Consider the following 27,111-nt stretch of genomic DNA (forward strand, 5'->3'; position numbering starts at 1 on the left):
CTACAGGAAATCTGTGTAGTACCTCTGCTCTTTTCTCCTTTGTGAGTCAGATGAGCTGTGTCTGCCTTGTTTCAGCACACTGCTTAGCAGCAGTTGCACGAGAAAACCTCCTCAGTCACGAGATGTTAAACCAGCAGTGACCAGTTGTGCATCAATGGAGGCAAGTGAGATAGTTGAAGAGATAGGGGAGAGAAGATGCTTAGAGAAGCTCAGTCAATTCTGCTTCACTTGTAAGACTTCAGCTTTGGATAAGTACCTGTTGTACAGGGCAGCAATGCTTGTGGGGTCCAGCTATTTCATGATTGTGCTGTATAGAAATTAATGCAAAAGCACTCCCTGCCTACAAGTTCCTCATTTCCCCTCTGAGTCTTCCACCTTTAATGCCAGGGATTGTGGAGAAAGGAAATTTTCTTTAGGATAACACTGTAAAAACTAAACTGGGCAGAATGAAGGCAACATGAGCCTTGCATGTGAAGTGTGAGATGCACAGTGTATTTTACTGTGGGCAGCAATGCCAGGCAGTTTCTTCATCCTGGCTTATTAACTGCGTTCAGACAGCAAAGCAGAAATTTTCTCTTTCCCCTCAAATGTTTGGCAGAAAGCTTGCTTTTGTCTAAAATGCTTCTTAAGCACTGTGTGAACCCTTCAGTCTTAAACCAAATACCAGTTTGAGTTGTGCTTTTTCGATCCAATTTACAAATAGGAGGGTTTGGTTTAGTTTCTTATAACAACTGCTGCAGTGAGACAACTCTTGGAAAATAAAAGGCACCATCCCAAAAGATATTATCTGCTTTACTCTGGAGGGCTTTTTAGCACAATGCTGTTTCTGTGTGGTAAGAAATGGCACAGATTGCTGTGTGACTACCAAAGTGTGATGGGCTGGGTATGGTACGTGAAAATGGTATCTTGGACAACTTCTGTTCTCAGCATGCGCTTTTATTTCGTGCCAAGAGGTATAAAAAGGGATTTGGGGATAGAATTAGATTGAGTTTTGGGATTAAAGCCTAATCTATGGTGTAGGTCTTCAAGACCACCAGGATCTATGAGGGTGTATGGAGGATGTAATATCTGGTGGTCCTCTCCTGACTGAGCAGAGGGCAACTCTTCAGGCTTCTGCTCAGAGCATTACTACTGTTGTCCTCTTAAACGAGGCCAGCTGAGTTCCCAGCTATGCTGACCAGGTATGCTGAGTTCTGTAGTGTGTTCTAACTCAAATACCTCTGTTCTGTCTGAATACCCCCTTCAGCTTCATTTGGATATGATAGAAATCATCAGGGAGAGGGAGGACTGGCACACTTAAAGCTGCTGCTCCACCTCAGGTTCCACACACAAATTTTTATGAGATTGAGATACTTTCTGGGAGCTGTAGTGGTTTCCTTAGTTCCATTTTCCCTTCCAGGCCATGCATGCTGGAGGCACAAGAGTTTCCAAGGTGTAACAGTATCTCCATACCGCAAGAGGGGAGGTGGTAGCTGGGCCATCAAGGAAGCCCTTTGGGCAGAGAAGACAACAATAGCATGAAAACATCCTGGGTGCATTTTTCAAATGAAAGTATAATCAGGAACCATTTTTTTGCTGTGTAATCAAAATGTTTGTGGAAAAGAAACAGAGATGATTTCACTGTGTTCTTTCTAATTTAAAATTTTCTGTGGAAAGAAAGTGCTTTGACCACTTCCTTATGACAGCAAGAGCAGGGCTTTAAGTGCTGCTGCTGAAGCAAGCATTGCTTTTGGCTTACTGTGTGTGAGTCCTTGTGAAGCTTCCCTGGGCTCTTGGATGCTGCTCTTGCCAGCCAGAGCAGATTGCTTCCAGCAATAAACATCCCACAAAATTATGTATGTTCTTCAAGAAAAGTACCAAGATTTTCTGCTAATTGCAAAAATACATAATGGATGCTTTCAGCATCTGTTATTTATTCTCTAACCAGCCTTCATCCAAAAGTAACCTTTAAACAAACATTAAGATTGAGAAGTGTAACTGTTTCAATGTGCCACACATTTCTATTCCCTCCAGTTTAATGATGTTTGAAACGAGTGCCTAGAGTTGACTTCTAGTAAGAAGCAGGAGTTGTTTATATCTCCAGCTCGAAGACGTTCACAACGTGAAGGAGGTGGTGCTTGGTGCCAGAGATGATGGATATCTCTGCTCTTTTTTGGGAGGCAAAGCCCAGCAGAGAGGATTTTGCTCACACGACAGTTGCTTCGATGCACCACAAGGAGGGGTGCAAGGCTCGCGGAGAGCAGGATGCAGCTTGGAACCGGCATCCATGGGATGCACAAGTGTGCTCGTGTGTTGGAAGACCTGATTTTTAGTTTAAAAGCCTGAGTGTTTTTAACTGTGTAACTAAAAAAAAAAAAAAATAATCCTTATAAAGAATTAGATTTTTGATTAGTTCTTTGTTGCACTGAGATGAATCTGCTGTGTTGGTAACTTGACAACAACTTGCTGCCTTTTTTTTTTTTTTTTTTTGTCATTTTATTTATATCTAATGAAGACAAGTAGCTAGATAGGGACAACATAATTATTTTGGCTGTTCTATGCAACTACATTCGTGACAGCATGGACCGAAAGGTAACTTTCTGGGATAATCTTGAGTGAGAGTTTACCACTAGTGAAGTAGTTTGATACCTGGTACCAGAGCAGAGAAGTATTCCTGGTGTCTCTCCATCCCAGAGTGCCTCAGAAATGAGGTCTACACTGGGATGGCAGAGGGGACACTAAAGGTGAAGCTGCTGGGAAGAGCTGAGTGATAATGACCTGATTCCCTTCCACAGGAAAATTTTAGAGAGAAAAGACAGTAGGAGCACAAAACCTTATTTTGACTGTTGATAGATTTTTTTTTGTCAAAATGTTCTAGCTGCTCTTCTATCCTAATATTCCTTCCCAATGACTCTGATGAAAAAGCATGGATTAATTTACTCCTCAGGCATGGCTGTGCAGATGCTACCTGAGTATCCTTCAGCAGTAACAAGGCTATGCTTTCCCAAAAGAACCTCAGGGTAGGGGAATGGGAAGAGACAGAATGGAGTTGGCATCTTGGCTGGTGCTGGGCAGAAATGAGAAGGGTGGAGGTGCCAGCATGGTTAGACTTTGTTTTAACAACGTTTTGTGCTGGGGCATGGCCAGTAACTCTGACTGTGGGGCATGGGCAGGACTGGGACCAGCAGCCACCCCCCGGTAGGCTCAGCATCTCTGCTATCCCAGTGACACCTGGGTCTTGTGACACTTCCCAGACAGCAGAAATGCACTGCTGGGGGCTCAGCACTAAGGATTCATAGCCCCTTTGCAACAGAGCTATTCCTCTTTTCCTCTAATTATCTATTCCTCTTCCCCTCTGCTTAGATGTGTTCCCGGTTCCTAAGCAGCCTGTATGACAGATGGGGAAATCAATGTACAAAGCCACTCTCAGATTTGGCAGAAGTACATCATACATGTCTGGCCAAAGGAGAAATAGCCTTTGCAAAGAGCAACTGCTCAAATTTGACCAAATGGGCTCCTAGCTCACCACAGTTAACAGGACAAGGCTCCTTAAGAAGGACAGGCCTACTGGGGTTTAGGAGAATTCGCTGCACTTCTTCAAGGAACTGGGAATCATTTGCCTCCAAAGTTAGTCCTGGTTTTTAAGTCAAGATATTGATTTTGCTGTTTTTCCAAGGGACTGAGAGGAGAGGGGCTTTTTGCTGGGAAACTCATCAATGCAATTTTTAGAACACCTGCTGATGCTGGTAGAAAAGTGCCTCAAGAAGAATTTATCATAATTGTTGTGGGCAGAGTCTCAGAACTAAAACTAGCTTGGATGTCCAGTCATCCTTGAAGGATGTGATATCTGTCAGCAGTCATCTCCAGCCTGCTAAAGTCCATCTGCACTGCAGAATAAAAGAGTAGATAATTTTGTTTCAGATGACATGTGTTTCTAAAAGTTAAAAACATCAGTTAATGAGAAGAAAAAGGCACAAGTGACATTAGCATTAATAATAATAATTGAAAGTCATAACCTTAATTTCGAAAATTAGGGGAAAATGATGCATCCATTAACTGACATTGTGATAGAAACGGCTCTGGGGAAGGAAGATTTTGGGTCTCTTTGGGAGAGATGGTAGGTTTCTGCTGTCTGAGTCACCAGGTACAGGGTCACCACAGCAACTAATGAAGGTTGGAGGAGGCATATGAAGACCCTCAATTAGCTCGGTTGTTATTCTTCCATCGTGAACAATTCATTAACTCCTGCCTTATCTACGCTAATGTTTCCTCTCTTAATTGCACATTCCCTTAACAATATGAGCTCTGGGGGAAAGGGGTAGAAGTGGGGAGATGAGAGCCCCCACAAGCGGCAGAGGAGATGCTGACAGGCGAGGAAATGGGTAAGGTCTTTGGCAAATTCCTACATGTGAGAGTCCTTAGCAAAAACACTGATGTGCTGCTAATTGTTCTAATTGGTTCCAGCAGCGAACCCAGCCCAGATGGGTGAGGACAGGCATTTGCTAACTGGGCTCCTACTGGCCCCAGAAGTCAGTGTGGAATTGCTGACAGAATATCACACACAGCGAGGAAAGTGCTGATCCTGCAGCCCCAGCTTTGGGATCCGGGAAAGGAGCACAGGTGAGAGCTCTCAGTTTGCTTGTTGCTGCATTAATTTGCTCAGGGGGCAAAGTTTCTGGATCCTTTGGGTTGTCTGGGTGAGGGAAAAGTGCTGGGGTGTTTTTGGCTAGTGCCAAGGACTGTGCAGCTCCCTTTCACAGGGCATTATTGGAGGCAGAGTGGTCACTGGAGCCCAAGACCTTAGGATCCCTTAGGCAGAGGTCCTTATCAAGCTCAGGTCTTTCCCATGCTCCTGGTCCCTTTCTTTTCCCCACCAATAAATGCCTCAAAGTTCCTAAGATGCTGAGGAGTTTGATAACTGAGGAGTTACTTAAGGGGAGGGACTTTAGTATCCCAAAACCTTCGTGACTGGAAAGCCTGCCAGGCACTCAGGGAGCATGAAATCCGGTTAGAAAACATCTGAAGCTTGGTTTTCGTTGGTTTTTGACTTTTTTTTTCTTCTTCTTCTTTCTTTGTTTCCTTTTTTTTGTTTGTTTCTTTCTTTCCAGTAACCACAAGGAGTAGGAAAGATGGTTTGGGCTTTTTTTTTTCTCTTTTTAAGTGGACTCAGATTTCTGTGACATCTCTTGGCACTTTATTTAAAGAAAAAAAAAAAAATCCTACCCAACTCCCTCTGACTCTAGTGTTGAAAGCTTTAAGCAAGCACAGCTAGTTCTCTTCAGTGGGAAAACTTCCCGTGCTGTCTCTGTACTGTAGGTTTTAAATTTAAATGGAGAACAATGAGTAAAGGATAATAGGTGAAAGAAATGCTGAAGGTTAAATGAATTATCACACATCTGTAGCAAGTCAGTGAACCTTGCTTGCTGGAGGAGCTGCCCTGGTTTGTCAGACTGGTGGCAAGATCTGCCTGCTCTGCCCTGCCCACAGGTCAGCAGCACGTGTGATGCTGAGGGGTTGCTCTTTTCTTGGCTCGGTTTGAAGTCAGTTTTAGAGCCAGCTCTAAGTAATGGGCTAAGTGACCTGCATGAGTAAACCCCGACCCCTCCTTTGCAGGTGACAGAGGTGAGACAGAATGACCATGACCCACCAGCCCTGTTCTCTGTTTCATGTACAGCTGATGCCATTTTCCCTTTTCTGCTGCAAAAAGATGTTTTTAGCACCTGAGAGGCATAAGACAAATGAGAACTGTTAGTCCCAGTGCTGAGATGCTGCTGTGGACCTGCTGGCTGTTGCTGTGCCTGGCTGCACTGACAGACCCTCTGCTCCCCAGCAAACTCCTGGCTTTGATCTTTTTGTGCTTTTGTCTTGTGATGGTGTGAGCAGAGGAGGTGGGTTCTCTGTGTGCCTAAAATTGGGTGTGCATTAAAACATTCCCGTGTCTAGTGGGTCAGTGGAAGGGAGGAATTCTGCTGCTGGCAGTCAGCCTGAGCCTGCCTTGTGTAGGACACCCGCAGGCTGGGGACAGGGCACCAGTGGACAAGTGGTACTGGGCTGTGTATTGTAGGTGTGAAACCCTGTCTGTGGGATGGGTTCACCCGGTGGGCATCCATGGGGACATGGGACACATCTGGGCTCTGTTCAACCCAACCCCACACACAGACACTGATCTCCAAAACCTCCTTCTTTAGGGGTGACTTTTTCAGCTTCCCACAATGTCCATGGGGGTGAAGTCGCCACCAGCAGAGTTAAAAAGACTCTCTGGTAAATAAAGGTAAATAAAGCCCCAAGCTCTCCCATTATTTTAAAGAAGCTGCCTCCCACGTGTGACCTTGGGTGTGTGTTGATGGGAGCCTGCCGCAAGGGTTTAGTCTGAAACCAAATCCCCTCTCCCTCTGCCTTTCTCCCCGAAATGGGAGCTGTCATCATCCTGCTCAATCTTTTAAGTCAGCCTGAATGCTGATTGTCTTTCTTTACTAAAAGGAAAGAGTCTGGGATGCTGCATGAGGCTCTGTTTTAAGGTGTGCTGTCACTTGCTCTGTGGTATTTGCCTGGTCTCCTCTGCCTTGTGGCTGCGGTGAAGGTGCATTCCAGATGAAAGGTTTGTTGAAGTGAAAGTGGGGTGGATGGGAAGGCTTGCAGGCCTGTGGACAGACCTGCTGTTGAGGCCACTGAGGTCTCTTAGAGCAGGCAGCTGTGGGTAGGGATGGGAGGAATGGCAGGCACACGGGGTGGCTGCAGGTCCCCCACGCTCTGTGGGTGAGAGGAGCCCTGGGAGTCGGCCCTCTCCCCATGGGTGAGAGTGTGGGTCTGGGGTGGATGGGGGTGAGACAGGCAGAAACTGGGCTCTTGCTGTTCCCTGATAGGAAACACAACCATGAAACTGCTTGAAATACCCATCATAAGTAACAAATGCACCAGCAGCTGCCAGGAAGCTTTTAGGGGATGGACGAGCATTGGGATACTCTCTGCTGAGGCCTAGTTTGAGAGCTTTGGGCTGATTCACTGGGGGGATGATATACCCCAGGTGAAACATAATCCCTCTGACAGGGATGAAATAAGCTCTCACAGCAGGTACCTTTCCCTGCTGAGTGTGGTCTTTTCCCTTCCTGGCCCCAGACCACGGCCTACTTGACAGGGCCGTCTTTAAGCATGTCAGTCAGAGTGCAGTGGAGAAGAGAAGGCAAACAGGAGGAGCACAGTGGAAGGGCAAGTTTGAGTGACCTGATGATGGGGTGGGGACACAAGTCGTTGGAGCGTGGGTGAAATGAGTGGCTCCAGCAATGAAATTCTCAGCCTTTCAGTGAACACAAGGAGGGAAAAACTGTCTGGCTCCAGAACAATACCTGGTGACTTGTGTAGAGGAAGAGCTCTGGCACTGACCAGTGCATGAGGCTGATGAGAAGTGATCTGGGCAGGTCATTCAGAAAATCTGGTTTGCTGGCCTGGGAAGGACATAATCACTTGGGCTGATGTTATCTGGGAGGCTGTGTTGAGGAGGAGGCAGTGAAATGGGCAGGAAGCAGGAGCCTCTGTCCCAAAGTCAAGCCTTGAGGTCCCAGGGAGGGTGCAGCTCTGGACATCACTGTGTCCCATCCCAGGCTCCAAATCCTACAAGATCCCAAAATGTGGACCTCAGTAGGAATTAGGCATCTAGCTCCTGATAAGTGGAGCTGAAGTGATTTTTCCCAAAGGTTTTGGGGCACAAAAGGTAAAAGCCTCCAAATGTCCCAGACAACATTAAAACATCTTGTCTCCTCCTTAGCCTGCGTTAACAGGCAACAAACCCATGGTTCCTTTTGGCATAAAACCTTGCTCATATAGGCTGGTTTAATAATGAAATTGGTCTCTTTCTAGGTTAAGGAAAAAAAAAAGTTTTGGTTTATTATTATTTTCAAGGACATTCTTATTTTCAGATGGCAATATCATGAATAGGAGGGCCCTGCTGAATAAACAGCTATTACCTTTCCTTGTGAAGAGAATGTTTTGTTGTGTTTGCAAAAATGACTTCTGCTGCCATGTGTTGCTCTTTAAAAGCTGAAGAATAATAAATGAGCAAGAACAAGCATCTCAGATACAGTGCCTATTTGGAAGGAAAAATCAGGTTTGGTATTGTGTGCATCATTCAATTTATTTTATGTTAATTTGATATTTTTCTTTTTTATTTTGGTGTAACCTGATTAGTTCCACATGTTTTCCCCTAAGGATTGGACAGTAAAACTGCTTGTCTCAGTCATCAACAAGATAAATAATTGGCAAATTCAAGGTCTCATCTCCTAAATCATTCCTCAGTTGCTTGTGGCCCTCACAGAGCTCGGTTGCCTGTGCGCTCGAGTCAGCGGTTCAGTCCCCAGTCTGGGCTTTCACTGGTCCCGGGAGGCCAACAAACCTCTGATTACAGAGCCTCACATCGGCTTGTCTTGGCACATCTGCTGGAAGAATGCGAGCAGCCGCTGGGATCCTGTGGTCAGGGCTGGTATTTACAGCCAGGGCGGAGGAGCCTTCCCCAAATGTGCACCCTGGAGCGCACACCTGGCAGCTGTGCCACCCCCCTGCACGGGGCTGGGGCCATGGCCTGCGTGGAGCTGCTGGGGCATCTCCTCCTCAGTGGGTTCCCCGAGCTCACAGCTCAGGAGGTGCTGACCTGCCGATGTCCAGGGATGCCTGGAGATGCCATGCTGACCTCTGTGATTTAACAGGCTGGTCCTGAAATGGGCCATCTCAGCATCCTTATCTTCTCCAGCTGCAGGTATCAGTGCCAGGTCCAGCTGGCCTAAACATAACCCCACTCATGGGTCCTGTAGAGTAGCCATGAGATGGAAAATGAGAGCATGAATACAGCCCCTGGGGTGCAGCCATGTGTGAGTGTTGGGAGATTTGAGATGGACACATAGCTGCTTCTTCATATGCCATAGTTGTCTGGTTTCTGAGGAAAACATGAATCCCTCTACTTGAGTAAGAGAGATGTTGGACTTCTCTTCTGTCCCTGTGGGTTATTTCTGGCCTGGATTATTTTTTTAAGCAGTGCCGCTTGTGTCTGGTGGAAATCATATACAAAGTGTAACCCCACCACAGTTGGTTAAGTTGTACTGCTGTCCTGGGAACGTTAAAGGAGCTGAACTGGATGGTCCCTTGTCTGGATATGTTGTTTTTGTTGGTTTATTTTGGGGGAGGGAGTATGATTGCTTTTTAAAGTGAAAGAAAGTGCCAAAAACAGAATGAGAGACAGCTCAGTGGTGATCTCTGAGCTTAAGGAAAAACAGTGTAAATCTGGAACAGGCCCATAATCTTCAGAGTGGGCTCCAGGCTTCTTAGCAGCAGAGTCACAGTTTCTGCTGAATTGGAAAAATAAAGCAGCCCAAATGCCTCTTGTGAGAGGTCCTGGACCCTTGGCTCGAGTCAGGCGTGTTTGGAGCAAACCTGATGCCTTGAAGGGGAAGCCACTGAGCCCCAAGGAGGCCACTGGGGATGCTGGGCATGGGGGATGCAGAGCCCTCCCCTCCTTTGGATGGTGTTGAGGAGTTAAAGGAAGTGAAGCTGGAGGAGAATGAGTGGATTGTGCATTGCTGGAAAGAAAGGTCACCTTAACACTCTGCAATGTGTGACAGTGACACCTGTGAAAGCTGAATTGGCTCATTGAGTTAAAGCTGAGCAAAGCTGTGCACTCTTGTGCACGTGCCCCCATCTGGGCTTCAGCTGCCTTGGCTTTTGTGGCAGTAGTTTTGGACGAGGGCATCCAGAGCCCACTCAGGTCCTCCTTTGGCAGGTGCCTGGTTTGGATGCTGGGTGCAGGCACTGCTGACAGTGTGGACACTTGCTTGACTGGGGACATGACCCAGGTCTTGTGGTGGTGCTAAGCCACAGCCAGAGCATTGTCCTCTGCAATGCTTACATTATCCCAATTAAAACAATGATGGGAAACTCAATGGGCAGCTTCCTTCAGGGACTAACCTCTGAACTGTGGCAATCTGTCTTTGGTCTTCTCCTTGTTTCCCCTGCTTTTCCAGGAAGAAAATTGGTTGTGCAGCTGAGAGTTTTATTTCATAGGTATTTCTTTTTTTTTTCATTTTTTTTTTCATTTTTTTTTAAATATTGAGATATTTCTGCCTGGGGAATAGTTTCCTAAGAAAGCAGAGTGTGTGTCCAGTGGGGTGTCAGCATGGGGCTGGGCTGGGGAGCTTCACCTCAGTTCTGGAGCTGTCTGGGTGCTCCCAAGAGCTCATCAGCCACTGAGCCAGCCCCTTTCATGGATATTTCCCATGCAAATGATGAACTACCCTGGCAAGACAGCTTGGAGACAGCCACCAAGTCTCCTTTTCTTCTCTAATCATCATCTTATACTTTTTATAAGCTTTCTTTATTCTCTTTGGCCTTTTAGTATTTGAATTTTGGGACTAGGTCTAGCTTTTCAAGAAAACAGCTCACTTTTCTAGTGGCTGTTTAGACTCTTCTCATCCTCTTATTCCAGTTCAGGAAAAAATGGAATGGTTCACATTCTTCTTTTGGGTCTAGAGGGTCCCTCCATGTACAGTGAATATTTGTTGGTGCAGAAGAGTGAAAAAGCAGCAGAGGACTGGATCAAGCAATTTGGCAGTCAGTGCAACTGGCTGGCTTGAATTACGTGTTAAAGTTTTGCCAGTTGTCAATGTGTTGAACATTTTGTATCATAATTATAAGATTTTTAGGAGTCCCAATGCAGATTTTCTATATTTTGTTGTCTGAGATTTGTGTGGTTTTTCTCTTATAGAAAAAAAACTTGCCCAGCAATTAGCTGCACACATTTATGCCCTTCTTTTTTTAATGTACAGTGGAAACAAGCATCTGAAATCATTCTTCTTCTTCTGACAGCAACATCTGTAAAACCTTAATGCTGGAAGGAGGCAGGAACCAAGAGATTTATAACCCCCTGCTGAAATATTGGAACGACCTTATTTCCCGGCAATTAGCTTTGCTCAAAACATTTTTGTTTCCTATTAGAAGCAATCTACTAACATTTACATTGATGTGTTTAATAGTTGTTGGCCATCTCTGAATTCAAGCAGGCAAGGCAGGAGGAGAGGGAAGGAATATGCTTTGTAAACCGTGAGAGTATTTGTGTTGCACTGGATGTTGTCTGTGTTGATAGTGGTGGAAACATCCATCGTGCTCTGCTCCAGAATGGGAATGACATCCTTTGGGAAAGGGAAGAGGGCTGGGCCAAAGCTTCTCTACCACTACAGCCCATTGGGACCAGCTCCAGCAGCTGCTGGAGAGTGGGTCTTGATTCAGCTGCACCCCCTGAAGAGTGGAGAGGTGAGGAAAGAAAAGGAAGGCGCAGCACCTACGTGCAAGATGGTGTAGAAATGAGCAAGGTCAAATGGTGAGGAGTTAGGTGAAGGAATGGTGAATGACTGGATCATTCCCCTTCTTCTGTGGATGCATTGATCGACAGCAGCTCCTGAGACCTCTCTGAGACCATCAGCAAGAAGCAGATTTTTGACTAAGTGGCTGAGTTTGGGTTTGTTTGAGGGTTGTTTTGTTTTTTGGGGTTTTTTTTTTGTAATGTTTTTTTAGGATGTTGAGAACATGATGTAATGGGATGAGACTGAGAATCAGATATTTTAGGTTGAGTTGATACATTTTAGGTTGAGTTGAAATATGAGGAAAGCCTCATGTCTGAACGCATTGATAGCCTGGGTTGGAAGTGTAGCAAATACTGTGGCAGTGTTGTTCTGTAGGACCAGGGGAAAGAAATGCCTATTTTCTCCTTGGCTTTGAGATCAGCAAGATTAATGTGTATCTAGATGAGGTCCCAAGTGGATCTGAAAAAGATGAATTGTTTAATTGTTGAAAAAACGCAATTTTTGGGATGTTGAAACAAAGCTGAACTTGAAATATTGGGGATGTTTAAGGACAGTGTCTTGTGTCTTTGTTTTGAAATTAATGTGCCTTGAAAATGGAAAGAACATAAAAATTACAATTTAGGATATTGTTAATTGGCTGTGGGATGTCCCTCTGAGGGGCTGCATGGAAGGGAAGATTCTTGGGGAAACGCCATAGCCCTGCAGGTGATGGATGATCACTCTTGGCATCCCACAGGCTTTTGTTGTCTTTGCTTTCTGGAGGTTTCCTTCACCATGAGATATCATTTTAGAAGTTTGCTCCAGGATGGGCAGCAGATGGTGTCAACTCAATTTTGCTGAAGTCACAGATGATTCACTCACTTTGGCTGAAAATGAGCTTTTCCTGGCCCAGTTGCTCTTCCAGCTATGCCCCAGTTCCCCATCCCTTGGGCTGCGTGGCTGTAAGTGTTTTATAAGGCTGAGTATTTAGCTGGATACCCAAATGGTCTGGGTTAAAAACTAATCCCTTTTGGGGGTGTGGCAGTGAACTGTAGCCTGGAGCTGCAGGCATTTGGGATGGTAACTTCTCAGTCTGGCTCTGCTTTGGGAGCCAAGGCTTTACAGAGTTGTACATGAATATTCCATCATTCAGATGATCTCTCTCCATAAATCACCCTGATGGCCAATTCTCGGTCATGGATGTGTTGATATAAGTACTTACTAGCACAACTAGAGGTGAAGAGGATCTTTTGACAGCCTTGGAGAGCAAAAATGTGTGCCCCAAAGAGGCATCCTGCCCCCTCTACCACCCTTGGGACACTGGTTGGGTTCTCAGTGGGGTTTGGGACACCTCTGCTGCATCTGACTGGTGTGGGGGTGAGGGTTGGTATCTCTCTTTGTGGCATCACATCCAAGTCCACCTGCTTCCTTAGTCCTCATGGATGGCTGGAGCATGAAAATGTGAGCTGAGGACTGAGACATCAAACCTCCACTGATGTGTGGGGACACCAAGGGCTGAGATGAACCCACCTCTCCTGCTCTTTACCACAGCCTGCTGCAGAGGGAGGGTGCTCCTGTCAGTCGTCAGCCTGTCTCACTCTAGGCATTCCTGGCACAAGTCTCTTCAGGTCTGCCTCTTTGTGCACAGTCTGGTAATTCCTCCTGCAAGGAGTTTATTTGTCTTTCTTTTTCTTTCTCAGAGGGTGGACCAACTCCCTGCTCCCCATCCTCCCCTCCTGAGACACAGCCTGAAAAATTATCCTCCTCTTCATCTGTAGAGTCCCTGGCACATGCCTTGTGCTGTCCTGGACAATCCCTGCCCAGCCATCTCCCTGCAGCAGCAGGAAAACTTTATTTAAGCACCAGCAGGAGCAACGCTATGGCTGAACACCGAGGGGGAGAAGGAAGGCTGTTCAGGAATCCTGTTGGTTCTCCCAGCAAGGGATAAACTGGCCATGGATCAACTTATGCTTTTAAACATCAGAAGGTGAAGGGCTGAAGCAAATTTATGTAGGGTCTGGTGAGAGGAAAAAACTCAAGCGAGTTTTATGATAAAGGTTGGTGCTTTTCTGAAAGGGACAAGTTGCCTTAAGAGCCTCTTTAATGTGTCTTTCCCAGTGGAATTATTTCCATAATACCTACCCCACACAAACCACTTATCCACTTAAAGAGTGTGGTGGGTAGGGGAGCACCAGGGAGGCTTTTTGCTCTCATTACCAGGTTTGTGGATTCCCTTCCATCCCCAGACTTGAGTGTTGTACCTGTGCTGTGCTGCTGGTACCACAAGGGCAGTGGAGGAGCAAGCCAAGGCTGGATTGGACTCTGGCAGCTTGTTTGGTTTGGATCTTGTTCCCAGAGCTTCATCTGGACACAAGGGATGTGCTGCTGGGAGAAAGGATGCAAACTGCTCCCCACTTTTAACTAGCTAGAGGTATTTGGGGAAGACAATGAGTTCACCTCACCCATGGCACCAAGGACTCATCCCATGGAAAACTGTTCTGCTTGCAGCTGGCCTGGGACAGCTTCCATATGTTCCCCCTCGAAACAGAGGGTGCCCTGCCTTTCTCCTTATCTGCTGGACAAAGAGGCTTTTCAGCAGTGGAGATGCCTTAATTCAACTGAGTATTTTAACTGAAGGTTGTTTCTCTGTGCTTTGGGTGTTCTTTTGTGCCAAAAACTGTCACAATGTGTGGGAAAGTCCCCTTTCGCTTTTCCTGAAGGACAGGTTTCTTTTCACCTCCCAGCTGCAGGCAGGCTCAGCACACAGATTTATTTAGGGCCAGGGATGTGTGTGTGCATGTGTTTATTTTTCTTTTTTTTGGAAGGTACAATGTTGTGGCGGCCGACAGCTAATCCTAAATTTGGGATACCTGACATGGTAATGAGAAAACAAACCTTCCTGCACTTAAAATGACTGACAGGCCAGGTTTGGCCCCAGCAACCTTCAGAACTGGTTTGACCTTGCAACCAGATCTCCTGGGCTGACTGACAGCTTTTTACAGCCGCATTAGGGCTGAGCTGACCTTGTTTATCTGGGGATTCACCTGGGAGACAGCAGACATGTCCAGGGATATTAAGTCTCAAGCTGAAAATGTTTGCTCAGGTATTAGGGGGAGAGTTAATTTAGACTGAATGCCTCCTATGTGGCACCAGCCACTGCTCTGAGGGACACTGTGCCCCCTGGCTGATGACAGTTGGTTTAGACTTTCTTTAGAAAGTGGAATCTCCTTTGAGTGGAGCAATGCAGAGCCCTTCAAGTCGCTCTGAATTTCCTTTCACAATTAATAGTTTTGGGGTTTTGGTAAAACAGCCAGGTGGAGGTGCAGGTTGATTTTCCTGCAAAGGGGTCTTGCAGCTGGCACCACAAATGCCTTGGACCACATGGACTCACTTTTGTTCTATAAAATATGACACGTGTCAGCTGCCATCTGTCCCAGCTATCCCCTTTACCTGGTACCTACCAGCTCCTTCCTTCCTTCCCATGCAGGGGGATGTCCTCCCCCTGTTGCAGTGACTCAGGAGAAGGCTGAGGACAGCAGTTCTTCATCTTTGCTTGTGTGGACCCAGAAGGAAAGGACCAAGATCTAGAGCTGCCATCCTTCTGCACCCCGAGGATGGGCAGAAGAGGATGTAGATGGTGCTCTGCCTTGTCTGCCCCTATCTGCACATTTGAGATCATCCAAGGGATGCTGCCTCAAGCCTGATCCATGCTGATGTCACCTGGGGAACTAAGCCATCCCAGCAGAATGATTCCATCTGGTGTGTGATTGGTTGCAGCCTTTGATTTCCAGCAGATTTTCCACACCTGTGACCTGGGCAGGTGGTACAGCCCTCCTGCAGCGACCCTGGGTGCAGGCAAGATGATGCTAGGTGCAGGGATATCTTGGGATTTAAATTTTTAAAAGGTATTTCTTTGGGCTTGCAGGGAACAAACATCCCTCAGTGTGTGAATGAGTGCATGGGTGGTGCTGGCTGTGTCCCACCCCTCAGAGCACTGCAGTTCCCTGGGGTCAGGCAGGCACCTTCACTGCTGGGATTCTCCAGCTTTCCCTCTCCTGCTTTTTGTGATGAATCACGACCAGATTTCCAGATTCCTCTGACAAGTTTCTTTTCCTCCTACCATAATAACTTTTCAAGAGTGAAGGTTTCATGTGCTGGCATCCCACCCATGGGTGTCTGGTCTCTGCTGGATGGGGTAGGGCTCACAGCAGAGAGAGGCTTGGGGGAATCTGGAGCTGATTTTTGGTAACAACACAGATGTCCATGGTGTGACATCCCCTGCAGAAGGAACCCTTCCCTGGTGCTGTAGGGAAGATTTTATTTAGTTATGTCCTTCCCATTTTCCCTGCTGGTATTCCCTGGTATCACCCCCTGCATTTCTTCTGCTCAGGTTTTGCCTCAGCCCTCCCTCTCACCTCACACGTGCTTGTTTGGGAATGTTTGGGTAGTTGTGTTGTCACTGTATTGCATATTTCCACCTTGGCAGTGGACCTTTGGTCTGCAGCCAAGGTAGGAAGTTAAAATGACTGTCTAGTGTGAGAGAAGATAACCTTGTCAGGATTCCCCATAAGCAGCAGAAACTGAAATCTTCAGGGAGGAAGGCTTTAAAGGAGATTTCTCTGCAGTTTGTGGAGGCAAGAGATGCCTTGCTTTGTCTCAGTTCCACAAAAATTTTGAGACCAGACAGGATAATTAAAAATCCTTCATTATAGGCTTGACTTTATTCAAATATCACACGTTGTGCTTAAGTGTAGAGTGAGCTGCTGCTCTCAGGGACAGCCAGCAGCCAGCCATGGAGCCTCCTGTCTGTGCAGCACACCAGAGCTGTGTCCCTTTCCTCTCTATTGTTTCTGTCTAGCCCAGGGCCTCAGGTGCCCACAGAGCCTCTCCTGAGGGCCCCAATGTCCCCAGGTAGAGAAGCGAGGAAGGCACAGATGAAAAGCTGCCAAGGAGGAATAGGGTGTGGTGGTGGATCCTACAACTGGAGAAAGAGAGCAAGAAGCTCACTGGGTTATGCAAGTGCTCAAAATCCTGAATATTTATTTCTCTTCCTGACCCACCCTGCTTGGTGTTCCTCTGCATCAAGTTCTGGCGGGTCTCTAAAGGCAGAGAATTCACACGAGCAGAAAAGGACTTTTGCACCAACCTGGGAAGGATTATACCAGCTGCTGTTCCTACCTGTTGCTCCTGGGAGCTGGTGGGGAGACATCAGCTCAAAGTGCCCTCTGGATGTGGGGATGCTCAGCAGAGCACGAGCACTGCTGTTGGTCCCTCCTGAACCAATCCACCCTCAGTAATGAGCCCAGCAAAGAGGGGAAGCATTGCAGCACTTTGGCCTGGAGGGCTGGAAATGTGGCTGCTGCAGCATGAAGCCTCCCTGTGCTGGGGGAGGCTGGGATCCTGCTGCCGAGCTATTTATTTAAGAAAAAAAATATTATCATTTCAGGCGTTGGCAGCATGGGGTGTATCAGCCATTGTATCAAAGATGTGGTTTTAATGCACTTTCCTCCGCTTAAATGCTATTTGCCTTCTCCTTCAGGCAATTGAATTTAAGAAAACTCTGGTTGCCCAGGTTTTGTTGAACAAATTGGTCCCTGCACACACAATTCCCAGGAGGAGCCAGCTCTGCAGAAACTCTGGGAGCTGTCACTTCAGTGCATGGCTGGGATGGGCTGAACGGATTACCCAGCTCTGCATCGTCTGCTCTTTTATCTGTCTCAAAGCAATGGGAAGCCAGGAATAACCCCTCGGGGTTCCTCTGAGCCTGGCGGTTTCTGGAGCCCGGGGTCAGATGACTGTTATTGTAGCTAAAGGTGTTTAACCCCAATTGATTTTGACAAGCCCTATTAGTGAATCCCACAATTACTTATTGGGTTTGGAGAGGAGCGTTGTCGATGTAAGGCTGGATGCTCTAACCTGAGTGGTGCTGACAGGATGCCATAGGTACCAAAGGTCTCTCTGCGGGAATCAATGCAAAAACTCCCCATCGATCTCTGGGGGCAAATTCTGGCCCTTCCCCGGGGTCCAGAAGCTCTCAGGGGTATCAGAGTCAGCCCTAAAAAACAATGGGTTGGAATGAGATGTATGAAGCCTCCTACTCTGCAAAGTACAGAGCATCCCTGGGTTGGGCTTAAATGAGCCTTGTTTGTAGCACAGCTGCCCACATTCCAGCCCTGGGGAAGCGTGCAGGAGCCATGGGACTTGGTGCAGAGCACAGCAGAGTCCCTGGGAAGCTGCCCAGAACAGGCTGAGGGTGGTTTCTGCTCCCCTTCAGACCTGACCTGTGCCCCAGCTTGTGGAGAAGAGGGTTGAGGACGTTTGGTCCCTGTGGCTGCACGAGCAGAGGGAGCCTGCTCAGAACCAGTTTATCCCATGGGATTGAGTTCAGAGCCCCAAAGCCCTGCAGGCTGGAGCCGCTGCTGGGCAGGCACAGAAACTGCCTGGAGACTTGAGTCTGTGAGAAATATCAAGTGATGAGTTCTCGGAGGCTCATATCCCAAAGACGCCTGAGATCATTTGGATGTGAATGGGAGTTATGTGCCTAAGTAATCTCAGAGGATCTGAGCTCAACAGCGTCGCTGAATTTCTTCTTTTTCCTTTTTTTTTTTAAGAAAATAATAATGCAAGAACTGGGGAAATAAAAGCATGATCTTAAGAAGGCAATAATGGCATTAGCCCAATATTTTAGCTGAGCGATATTGCTGTGCAGGTCAGCTGTAGGTGTTGGTAGGTGGCAGGCAGCATCCTGCTCTTCACCCATCCCGGGGCACAGAAATGTGGCTGTCACACTTGTGGATGCAGTTCAGCCCAGAATTCGCTTTCGGGCAGCAGAGCAAGCAGCCTCTTGGAAGCCCCGCAAGTTTCACACTTGCTTTTGCTCCTGGGTTGCTCGGGGAGAGGAGTGACCCTCGCAGGGAGAGCAAAGAGCCGGCCCCGGGGCGAGCGCCCGGAGCTGCCGTGAGAGCGCGCCGGGCTCTCGGGAGGGTTTGGAACAAACACCTTGTAAAACGCAAATATTTGAATAGCGACGTTCACGGATAACGTGCCAGGTCGAGGAACGACTGCTTATGCTTTCTGCTGGCTGTCTGAAACTTAAAGGGTGAACTTAAGGATTTTCCAGAGACAATGCACTATTTACATTCTCATCCTGCAGTTAGCGGACACGATTATGAGCCATTTATTTAACAAAGAGACACTAGTTAATCAGCAGTCTATTTATTGTTTCTTCATAATTTGGCAGTAATTCATAACTTTGTCTTGGTTTTCATTATGGGCACAATTGCACTAAGTGTGCTTGCTCCCCATGTACCATCTCTGAATTTTATTTTCCCTTTGAAAATTGCTCATATTCTTAAATAAAGGATCATATTTAAATGGAAAATATTTATTTCAGATGATTGCTTACAAAAGAACCAGTTCCTTGCCCTGTTTTGGGTTATTAAATTATTTTCTTTGTTTTATTGCAGGCTTTTTTAGCTCAGCCTCTGGAAACCTGGGCAACAGAGGAGGAGGGTGTAGGTGTTGGAAAGCACTTGAGGTCAACTTTGGTCATTGCTGTCCTGTGTAACTGGGTCAAGTCACCGAATGTCTAAAGGTAAGGAGGAGTTTTATGCTGTTTTTAAGGCTGTTGTTAGTTATCTGGCAATGTGTGTCTGGTCTCTCTGCCCACCTGTGGGGTGTGGAGAAAGGCTGATGTTGCTTCTCCCAGCCTCAACAGCCTGCTCTTGACTCGGGTGGGGTCCAAGCCTGGCTGAAGGGACTCCAGACTGGGGTTTGACTTCCACCACAGGAGATCCCATGCTCTAGCCTGCTTGGCTGACATTGCGATTTTCACCTGGAGATCCCAAACCACCGAGGTGCTTTTATCCCTCCTTGGGCACATAAGTCGTTCCTCCTTCTCCAGGTGCTTGTCTGCCCTCAGGACTCTTGATTTCCAGTTGTGTGAGAAGAATGGGGCTCTTTGGCTGCTCCCCCTGCCAGGCAGAGAGCTGAGGCAGCAGCATGGCCAGGGAGCCATTCCTGGGGCACTCAGTGCCAGAGTGAATCAGGCTACAGTGACCTGCAAAGCCTTGTCCTAAGTATTGTCTCTTCTCCCACCAACTGCAGTATTCAGGGGACTGATGATATCAATGAGAGCTCTTGGTGATGGCTGGAACCGAAACAAATCACTTTCCCACTAGGAAAAGGTCATCTGTGAAATTTCACGGACAGTTCCCCCCACTTGTTAAACACCCCCTTCACTTTGCATTTTTTTTTTTAATTTTATTATTATTATTTTTTTATCTGTGTAATTGCATGTCAGGCCAAGTGCACTCAGAATGTGAGCAGGGTCTGATACAAGGAGGGTGAAATGAGATAATCCATGTTTTCATCATCCATAGGCCTCTCTTTTCACGGGCCGTGGGCCGTACTTTATTAGGCTGAGCAGCTCTGGGCCTGCAAGAAAGAGGAGCCCTTTCTCATCCCGATGAGAATAGTGCAGTGAATGGATTCCAAGTGTTTACTCAGCATTTGTCTCGTGGTTTATCAAAGGAATGAGGAGGAGGTGCCGACAGACCTTTTGTCCTGCTGATGTGTTATGACAATGTTCCATGAATATGCAGAATGGCAGAAGGGATTAGAGCCAGTACAATTCCCCTCCGGCGCTTTTTTTTTTCTTTTTCTGCCTTTTTTTTTTTTTTTTTTTTTGCCTGGGATGTTCAGGGGTTTAGGAGTGACCTGCTCACAGTCAGGGCACTAAACATCAGATTTTCCTGCAGATAGGGGTGTAAAAATCCCACACTTGTCCAAAGCTGTTAGCATCTGACTTGAAGGTTGGGCTGTCTTAGTCACTCGCTGCTCTTTATGAAATTTCGGCTGGCAGGAACTGCCTGGCTGAAAGCTTTGTGTTTTGGGAGACATGGAGATATTGGGGCATAATTAAAACTTGAGTCAATCAGTGACATGTGAAGCCCAGGGCTGGTGGGGCTGTGACCGCTGCTCCCTGCTGCTGCTGGTGTAGGCTGGCAGTGGCACCTTGCTGTGTTTTCCTCTTGCTTCCCAGAGTCCTGGCCCAGGAGTTTGGGCATGATTCAATAAACAGTGCTGGCATCAGGCATCTTCATGTGCTGTTGTAGATGGGCAGGTTAATGAGATAACCCTTGTACACACCTCTGAGGTGATGATTATCCCTGTTTTCGCTGTGGGCTACAGTGGTAGGAGCAGACACGTTGTTCCACAGGTGTAAGTCCAGCCTTTGGTGTTCCTGATTCCTCATCTCAAGGTAACTGCTGAGCTATAGCCAGCAGCTATCTGCTGGTAGAGTGTCTTTTTAGGTGCAATTATGCAAAGATGTCCCATAGGAGAAATGACTCTCCATTGGTTTCCTACATCCCAAGAGTCTTTTCTGCCTTGCTGCTTAAATGATCTGGTGGGGAGTTCCCCAGATACATAAAGGGAATCATGACTTTGAGTAGGGACTCAAAGTCATGATTCCCTTTATGTATCTGGGGAACTCCAGGGGGAAGGGTGTTGGACATGCTCAGCACTTCTCTGATTCTTCTCCTGTTGAAGCCAACAGACCAAAGCTGAGAAATGTTAAATCCACCTGAAATCTCCCCTAGCCCAATGAGAAGGTTGAAACTAGCCTGTTCCACCCTTGCCACATATGTGTAAACTGGTTGTTCTGGCCCTTCTGGTACCCTTCTGGTCTTGCCCTTCTGTTTGGGATTTTGGTTGCTCAGTGGAGTATCTGGAAGCTATTTGATCTGAATCAGAGCAGAGGTGGGACATAGTCTGCTCTGTCCCATTGAGCCCATGGGAATCCCCCTGCCTGTGATGACCACATCTGCTGTGGGGACATCCAGTGAAGGCCACGGAGGAGAAATTGCTGTCACATCTTCCTGTACAGGGGTATTTGAGCAGAGATACTCTAAAGGTGGTCAAGGACACCAGACTGCTCTGTTCCTGTCTCCTTGGAATATCTGCTGTGTGGGGCTGAGGTCTGGATCCTGCACAGAGCATCCCATGGCAGGCTTAACCTGTGGCTGCTGTTGCCACTGTTTTTCCCTGGAATGGGGGAGTTTCTTCACAAGCATCAACCTGAACAAGGCCTGAGAGACCCTCTGGGGCATCGAGTTTCTGTTTGCAGAATGAGGCATTTGCTGAGCAGGTTTGTAATTTGAGTGTGTGTTGGGGAAAAAGGGAAGAGGCAGAGCCTCCCTGCAAGTCCTGGCACCAGCTGTGCAGGGGTACCCCTCGCTGCTGTGGCACGTTTGTTCTCCTTGCTGCAGTCCCTCTGCACCCACCCAGGAACACAAGCAATAATGGGAATCATGGATTTTGATGCAGTGATCCCCAGCCCAGCTCTTGGCTGCTGGCCCCATGCTGGCCGTGGCTCCTGCTGATGGAGGGTGTGTGCTCTGGTTTGCTCCCTGGGGAGGTTCTTGATTGGTCTGTGAGGAAAAAGTGACTTCCTATCTCCAAGGCCAAGGACCACTGTCCAACCAGTGCTGACATCCCTTCTGTGGGGTCTGCTGAGCACTGGGGTGTGTCCATGCTGCAGCTGAAATGGGGGACCTGAGACACCTCAGCCTTAGCTCTTAGGCCAGCCAAATTCTAGAGACTGGATTCAAAGGAAAGAGAGCATTTTACCCCATCTGCCAGCTCGCTCACCATCAGCAGCAAAGGATCTTCCTTTGGCCTATGGGGGTGTGCACAAAAGGTTTTCAGGTTATCCTTTAAATATCTGGACTCCTCAGTTGTGTAAGGAGCAAAGAAACCAAAACAACTAAATGGGAACAAATCCTTCCCACTTTGAGAAATCTGTGATGGAGACACAAGAGTTAGCAGCCCTGGGAAGAAGGCCAACCTTGGTCTCACAGGACATTTACAGCACAGACACCCCACTGCTGAAGCAGCCTTCAATTCTCTACCCATTTCATATCCTCTGGGATTGTGTTGATGGCTGAATGCTACATCTGAGTCCCTTGTCCTTAGGGGTGGACTAAGCAGTGGAAGAACAAGCCCGTGGCAGATACCAACCTCTGGATTTTGTGGATCTACAAGGCAAAGCCATTAGGACCTATTTGCAACAGCTGATTCTGTGGTGGAAGCTGCTGAACCCTCTGGTTGGATCTGTCTTGCTGATGGCAGCCCATAACTCCTTCATCCTGGTGGATAAACACGTATCTCAAATACCTCTGTGTTGCTGTGCTGCTCATCTGGGGCTTGAGACACATCTTTTGACTTCCACTCCACATCAATGTGTTTGGGCTTTTGAGGACTCCTTTTGTTGCTGATGATTTTTTATTTTTCTTTGGGAATTTTATGGCAGGATTTAAGTGCCCAGTTCTTGTTGGTTTGCATGGAAGCTGGATTTCTAACTTTTACAAACCTCTCCCAGACTCTTTATGCTGGAAAACTGATGATAAGATCCTATATTTTTTTCCTCTTTTGACCTAGTTGCAGATTTGGCTGAGGTTTCCTCTGTCTCCCTCTGCCTCAGTTGCCCTCCCTGTGAGGGTGGGGGACAAGCTGCCCCTTTGTGATCTTTTAGGTTTACAAGGATTTGCCATACCTGCTGAGAAAAGCACAAGGCAAGAAAATTTGTGCAAAGTTTGTACACTCCAAGTTTGGTGTAAAGAAAATGGATAATATTCAGTCCTCTGATCATTCCAAAGAAGGGTGTGTATTTGTCCTAGTTTAGGGCAAATCAGGAAGGGTGACAAGCAAGCTGACTGAGAAAGGGAAAGGAGACAGGTGATGCTAAATTTTGTCTCCTGACTTGTCCAGTGCCTGCATAAATCTGTATCTGCAGCTGTGTCTGCCCTGTTATGCCCTGGAGATCCCCAGCTGTTGTTTTATAGTTGATCATTTCATGTTATTTTGAAGAGAATTTCTTCCCATAGCAATAAAGGGTGGCACCTCCCTCCCAGCCTGGCCCCCACCACAAAGCTCTGCTCGAGTATTTAATTTATTCTGCAAGGACAAAGAGTATTCTTGGTCATCCCTGGGAGAGAAATCCCTCCCTTGCCCTGACATCCCAGATCTCAGGTTTCAGTCATACATCACACATAGCCTCCTCAACACTGACACTGCTCCTTAAGTCCATCAAATGGAGCAGGCAGAGAAAAAAGTGAGATTAAATGCTGAACTTCTTGCTGCAGTGGAAAAATAAGAGATCATCTTTTCCCTTACCACAGGTTTTTTATTCAGAAAGCTTGACCATAGCATGCTATTCACCCATTCCTATTCTAAAATGAAATAGGTTAATCCACCAGCTCCGTCCTACAGAATAGTGAAAATCTTTTTCATGCAAACAAAAACTGAAAGTATGCAATATATAACACCATGTAAGGGGGAAAAGCTTCCAGACATACTGAGCAGATGCCTCTGCAAAGTAGGTGTAAGATTTTTGGTTCCATCAGAGAGTATTTGGATGGTGGTTGTGATGATGTCACTGCCTTGCTGCTTTGCTTCAGATGAGTCAATCCTTCATGCTCTACTTGCATTAAGAAATGGGCAGAAAATAATTTCTGACCTTTCCCCAAGGGCATACTGTACTGGACATTTTTTAAAGAAGGGTTCTTGTTTCTGATACGGTGAGGTCTCCAATCCTTGCTCAAGGGCCATCCTTGAGGCTGAGATGATGTGAAGGCAGAGCTCTGCTTCCTACTCAGCTGATAAGGGAGGTCAGTGTCTGGTTTTGCATTTATCCTCTTGGGTAACCAGGGTCTGAGACAGGTTTCAAGACCAAATCCATCTCCCTCATTGTTTATACTCAGGGTGGCACTAGCAGATGGAGTTTGCCTCGTTGCTAACCTTCTAAATGGACCCTGAGACCTGGATGCTGCTGCCTCCCTGCATCAAATCCTGCCTGTGAGACAGATTCCCATCTCAGCTGGAGGACTCCTGTGTCCACAGCACTTGAGCAGTGGCAGATGGAAATGAATTAACAAAACTTCTGTGCACCCCCAAATTAAAGAAATGCCTGTATTGATGCTCCCAGCCCCAAGCAGCAACAGGCAGGGCTGGTTTTGGCTGGAAGGAATGTGAGACAAATGCTGTGATTCACACTTGTCCAGTCTGATTTGGGTCTGAATCATCTCTCTCTCCTCCTCACTAGGAAATGATGTGATGAACACCAGTCTGTCATGGCTGGAGACTTTTTTCCTGTACCACATGCACTTTGAAGTCATTGCACAGAATCTTAGATTTTGGTCATTTGTGGAGTGGTCTTAAAGGCAGATAAGGTTGTCACAACCTCAGCCAGCTTCTCCTCCTACACAGGTGAGCTCTTTCCATTTGAGACTGACGGGCTGGGCAGTGGCCAGGTGTGAGGATCTCTGCTCTTCTTCCCCCCAGATCACATCTCATGGTTTCACCTCTGTGTCCTGCTCCATCCCCACCAGCCCATGAGATCCTGTTTCCTACACAGCCTCCATTCAGCTCATCCCACCAGCTTGTGGGGTGCCCTGTACCTCCTGCTGAGGCTACTGCTCCCTCTGCACTACCAGGAGGGGCTTCCCAGAGGTGCCTGGCTGGGCTGGGGGGATTAGGGAGTCTTTGTTTCCAAAGCATTTTAAGCAGTGAGAAGAAAAACAACCTGCAGGTCGGGCTGCAGGCAGATCAGGCTGAAGGTACAAGACAGGAGGGAAATTTTTCATGACAGAGGTGTGCTCCTGGCCTGAGGGGAGGGAAGAGGCTATTATGGTTGGAGTCAGTGAAATCACTGCTGGCAGGAGCATTAAACAGGGAAAAAAGAGAGTGGATAGTGAGCCAGCAAAGTGGGATTTTAACCATCTGCCCAGGCTTGCAGCTAATTGGTCTGGTAGTTATAAGGGAGTAGCAAATCAACAAGGAAAAGGGAAGTTTTGCACTGAACTTGCCTGGGAGCTCTGGTGTGCAGCATCTGGGGCAGCTGGGCCAGTTCCTTGATTTCACTGACAATCCTGAGCCTCAGCAGGCTTGGGGAGCTGGCTGGGGACAGGGTTTGGGCAGCAGGAAAACCTTTCACATGGCAGCTGGGAAGCACTGGAAGAGGCAGTTCTTCCCAGTGTGAGGAAGGTTTGGGATAATGTATGGGATCAGGGGGAGGGAAATAGTGTGGCACAGAACACTCCTGCTGCAGTGCCCCCATCCAGACTGTTTTCCTGCCAGTTTCTGTTCATTCTTGTGATCCTCAGATAGATCTGTAGTGGCTTCAGGGATGCCAAGTGTGTCAGCCTCTCCCATGGAGCTGGCTGCCTCTTTCTGCAGTGAAAGCATCAAAATTTTGGAGGAGGGCTCAGAACCAGCCCTTTAGAATGAACCCTGCAGGGCTGAGAGCTTTAGCCACCTACCTGGCATCATCTAAACAAAGCTTGGGAAACTTGGTCAGTGGGCATCAGCATTTAGTTGGGAAGGGACATATTTTCAGGAGAATTGGAGGTAGCTGGAGAACAGGAGACCATGGTTTCCTAAGAACATCTGCTCTTGCAGGTGCTGCCCTCAGTAATTTTGTGTGATGGTCTCTTCTTCTTCCTCTGGGTGCTGCATGGGCTGAATCCTTCAAGGACAGAAGAATGGTCAGAGAACAGTCAAGATTGTGCCCTGCTTGAAACAGCAGGTTGGTAGGGAAGATTCACCAAATACTGGAATTTTTCTTGAGCAATAAAAGCAACAAGGTTTGTAGAAGCAAAGTCTCTAAAACTCCACACCAAATTTTGTCTGCCATCAAATATTTCAAGTCCCTTGAAATAGTTTTTGTTTTCTTTCAAATTTAAACAAAAATATGCTTCTGTTAGGAATATTATTTTTGATAGACAATAGAAGCAAAATTATTTTTTTCCTCCCATCCCCTTTTTTCTATAGGAATTAAAGGAAACTTAAAAAATACTATATCAAAATGAACTTGGGGAAGAAAATCTGGACTGGCTGTAGTAGGAAAAAACCCAAAACTTGCCCACAAGGTGAAGAATAGTTCAAAAGTTTCTTTCTCTAGAATTTTCTCCCTGCTTTTCCACAGTTTTTGTACATGCTTTTGCCTACATTTTTTGGGAAAAAAATTATTTTGTCTGGACCTTACTGCGCAGTTGCCTACAAATACATAAGTGACTCAAAGAGTTAGTTCTCAGGAAGAATTTATTTGCTTTGGTTATCAGTTTCCTGCATCTTGAAGAAATGGAATACCTCAGGAAGGGTGTTCAGTGGTGGCTCCTTTGACCCCAGCCATTGCCTGGTGTCCTGGGCTGATTTTTGTGTGGCTGCTGGTCCTGAGCAGCGTGGTGGCCCCACTCCTGGACATGTGCTGTGGTCACAAACCACACAGTGGACAGATCCTCCAGGTCTGCTGTTTGCTCTCATTGCTGCTCTCCCTGAGAGTGGCACCCCGTGAGGGAAATGTCCCAGGAGTGGATTTCTCACATCCCAAGCTGTAGTCACCTCACGTGAATGCTCTGGGCTCTTACGTGGCTCCCCTTGGTGCTGCCAAGAAACAGGACAAGAGTCAATGAGCAGAAAATGATGCACAGGAAACTCCACCTGAACATGAGGAAGAACTTCTTCACTGGGCACTGGGACAGGTTGCCCAGAGATGGTGGGGAGTCTCCATCACCGGGGATATTCAAGAAGTGTCTGGATGTAATGCTGTGCTCAGGGGTGATTCTGCTGGGGCAGGGAGGTGGGACCAGATGACCACCGTGGTCCCTTCCAGCCTGACCCATTCCATGATTCTGTGGGCAATGGGATTCTCCTTCTGGTGGCAAAGCCTTCCCACTGCACAGAGCACCTGCGGCAGGAGGCGGTCTCAAGAGTCTTTCGAGGGTCTCCATCTGGGAATTCGGAGCATGGATGG

The 27,111-nt window shown here is 47.2% G+C and overlaps 2 long non-coding RNA genes across 2 annotated transcripts; one reads left to right on the forward strand and one right to left on the reverse strand.

The window, feature by feature from the left end:
* Positions 1–27,111, forward strand: LOC111933078 (uncharacterized). The gene is made up of 6 exons (XR_002866513.2): positions 1–160; positions 4,444–4,599; positions 18,764–18,891; positions 24,403–24,566; positions 25,758–25,942; positions 26,130–27,111. It is a non-coding gene; the product is annotated as an uncharacterized LOC111933078 (long non-coding RNA).
* Positions 2,502–4,141, reverse strand: LOC147651725 (uncharacterized). The gene is made up of 2 exons (XR_015273767.1): positions 3,996–4,141; positions 2,502–3,866 (listed from the first exon to the last, which is right to left on the reverse strand). It is a non-coding gene; the product is annotated as an uncharacterized LOC147651725 (long non-coding RNA).

This window comes from Cyanistes caeruleus, chromosome 9 (genome assembly GCF_971803275.1).
Source record: "Cyanistes caeruleus chromosome 9, bCyaCae1.hap1.1, whole genome shotgun sequence".
NCBI lineage: Eukaryota > Metazoa > Chordata > Aves > Passeriformes > Paridae > Cyanistes > Cyanistes caeruleus.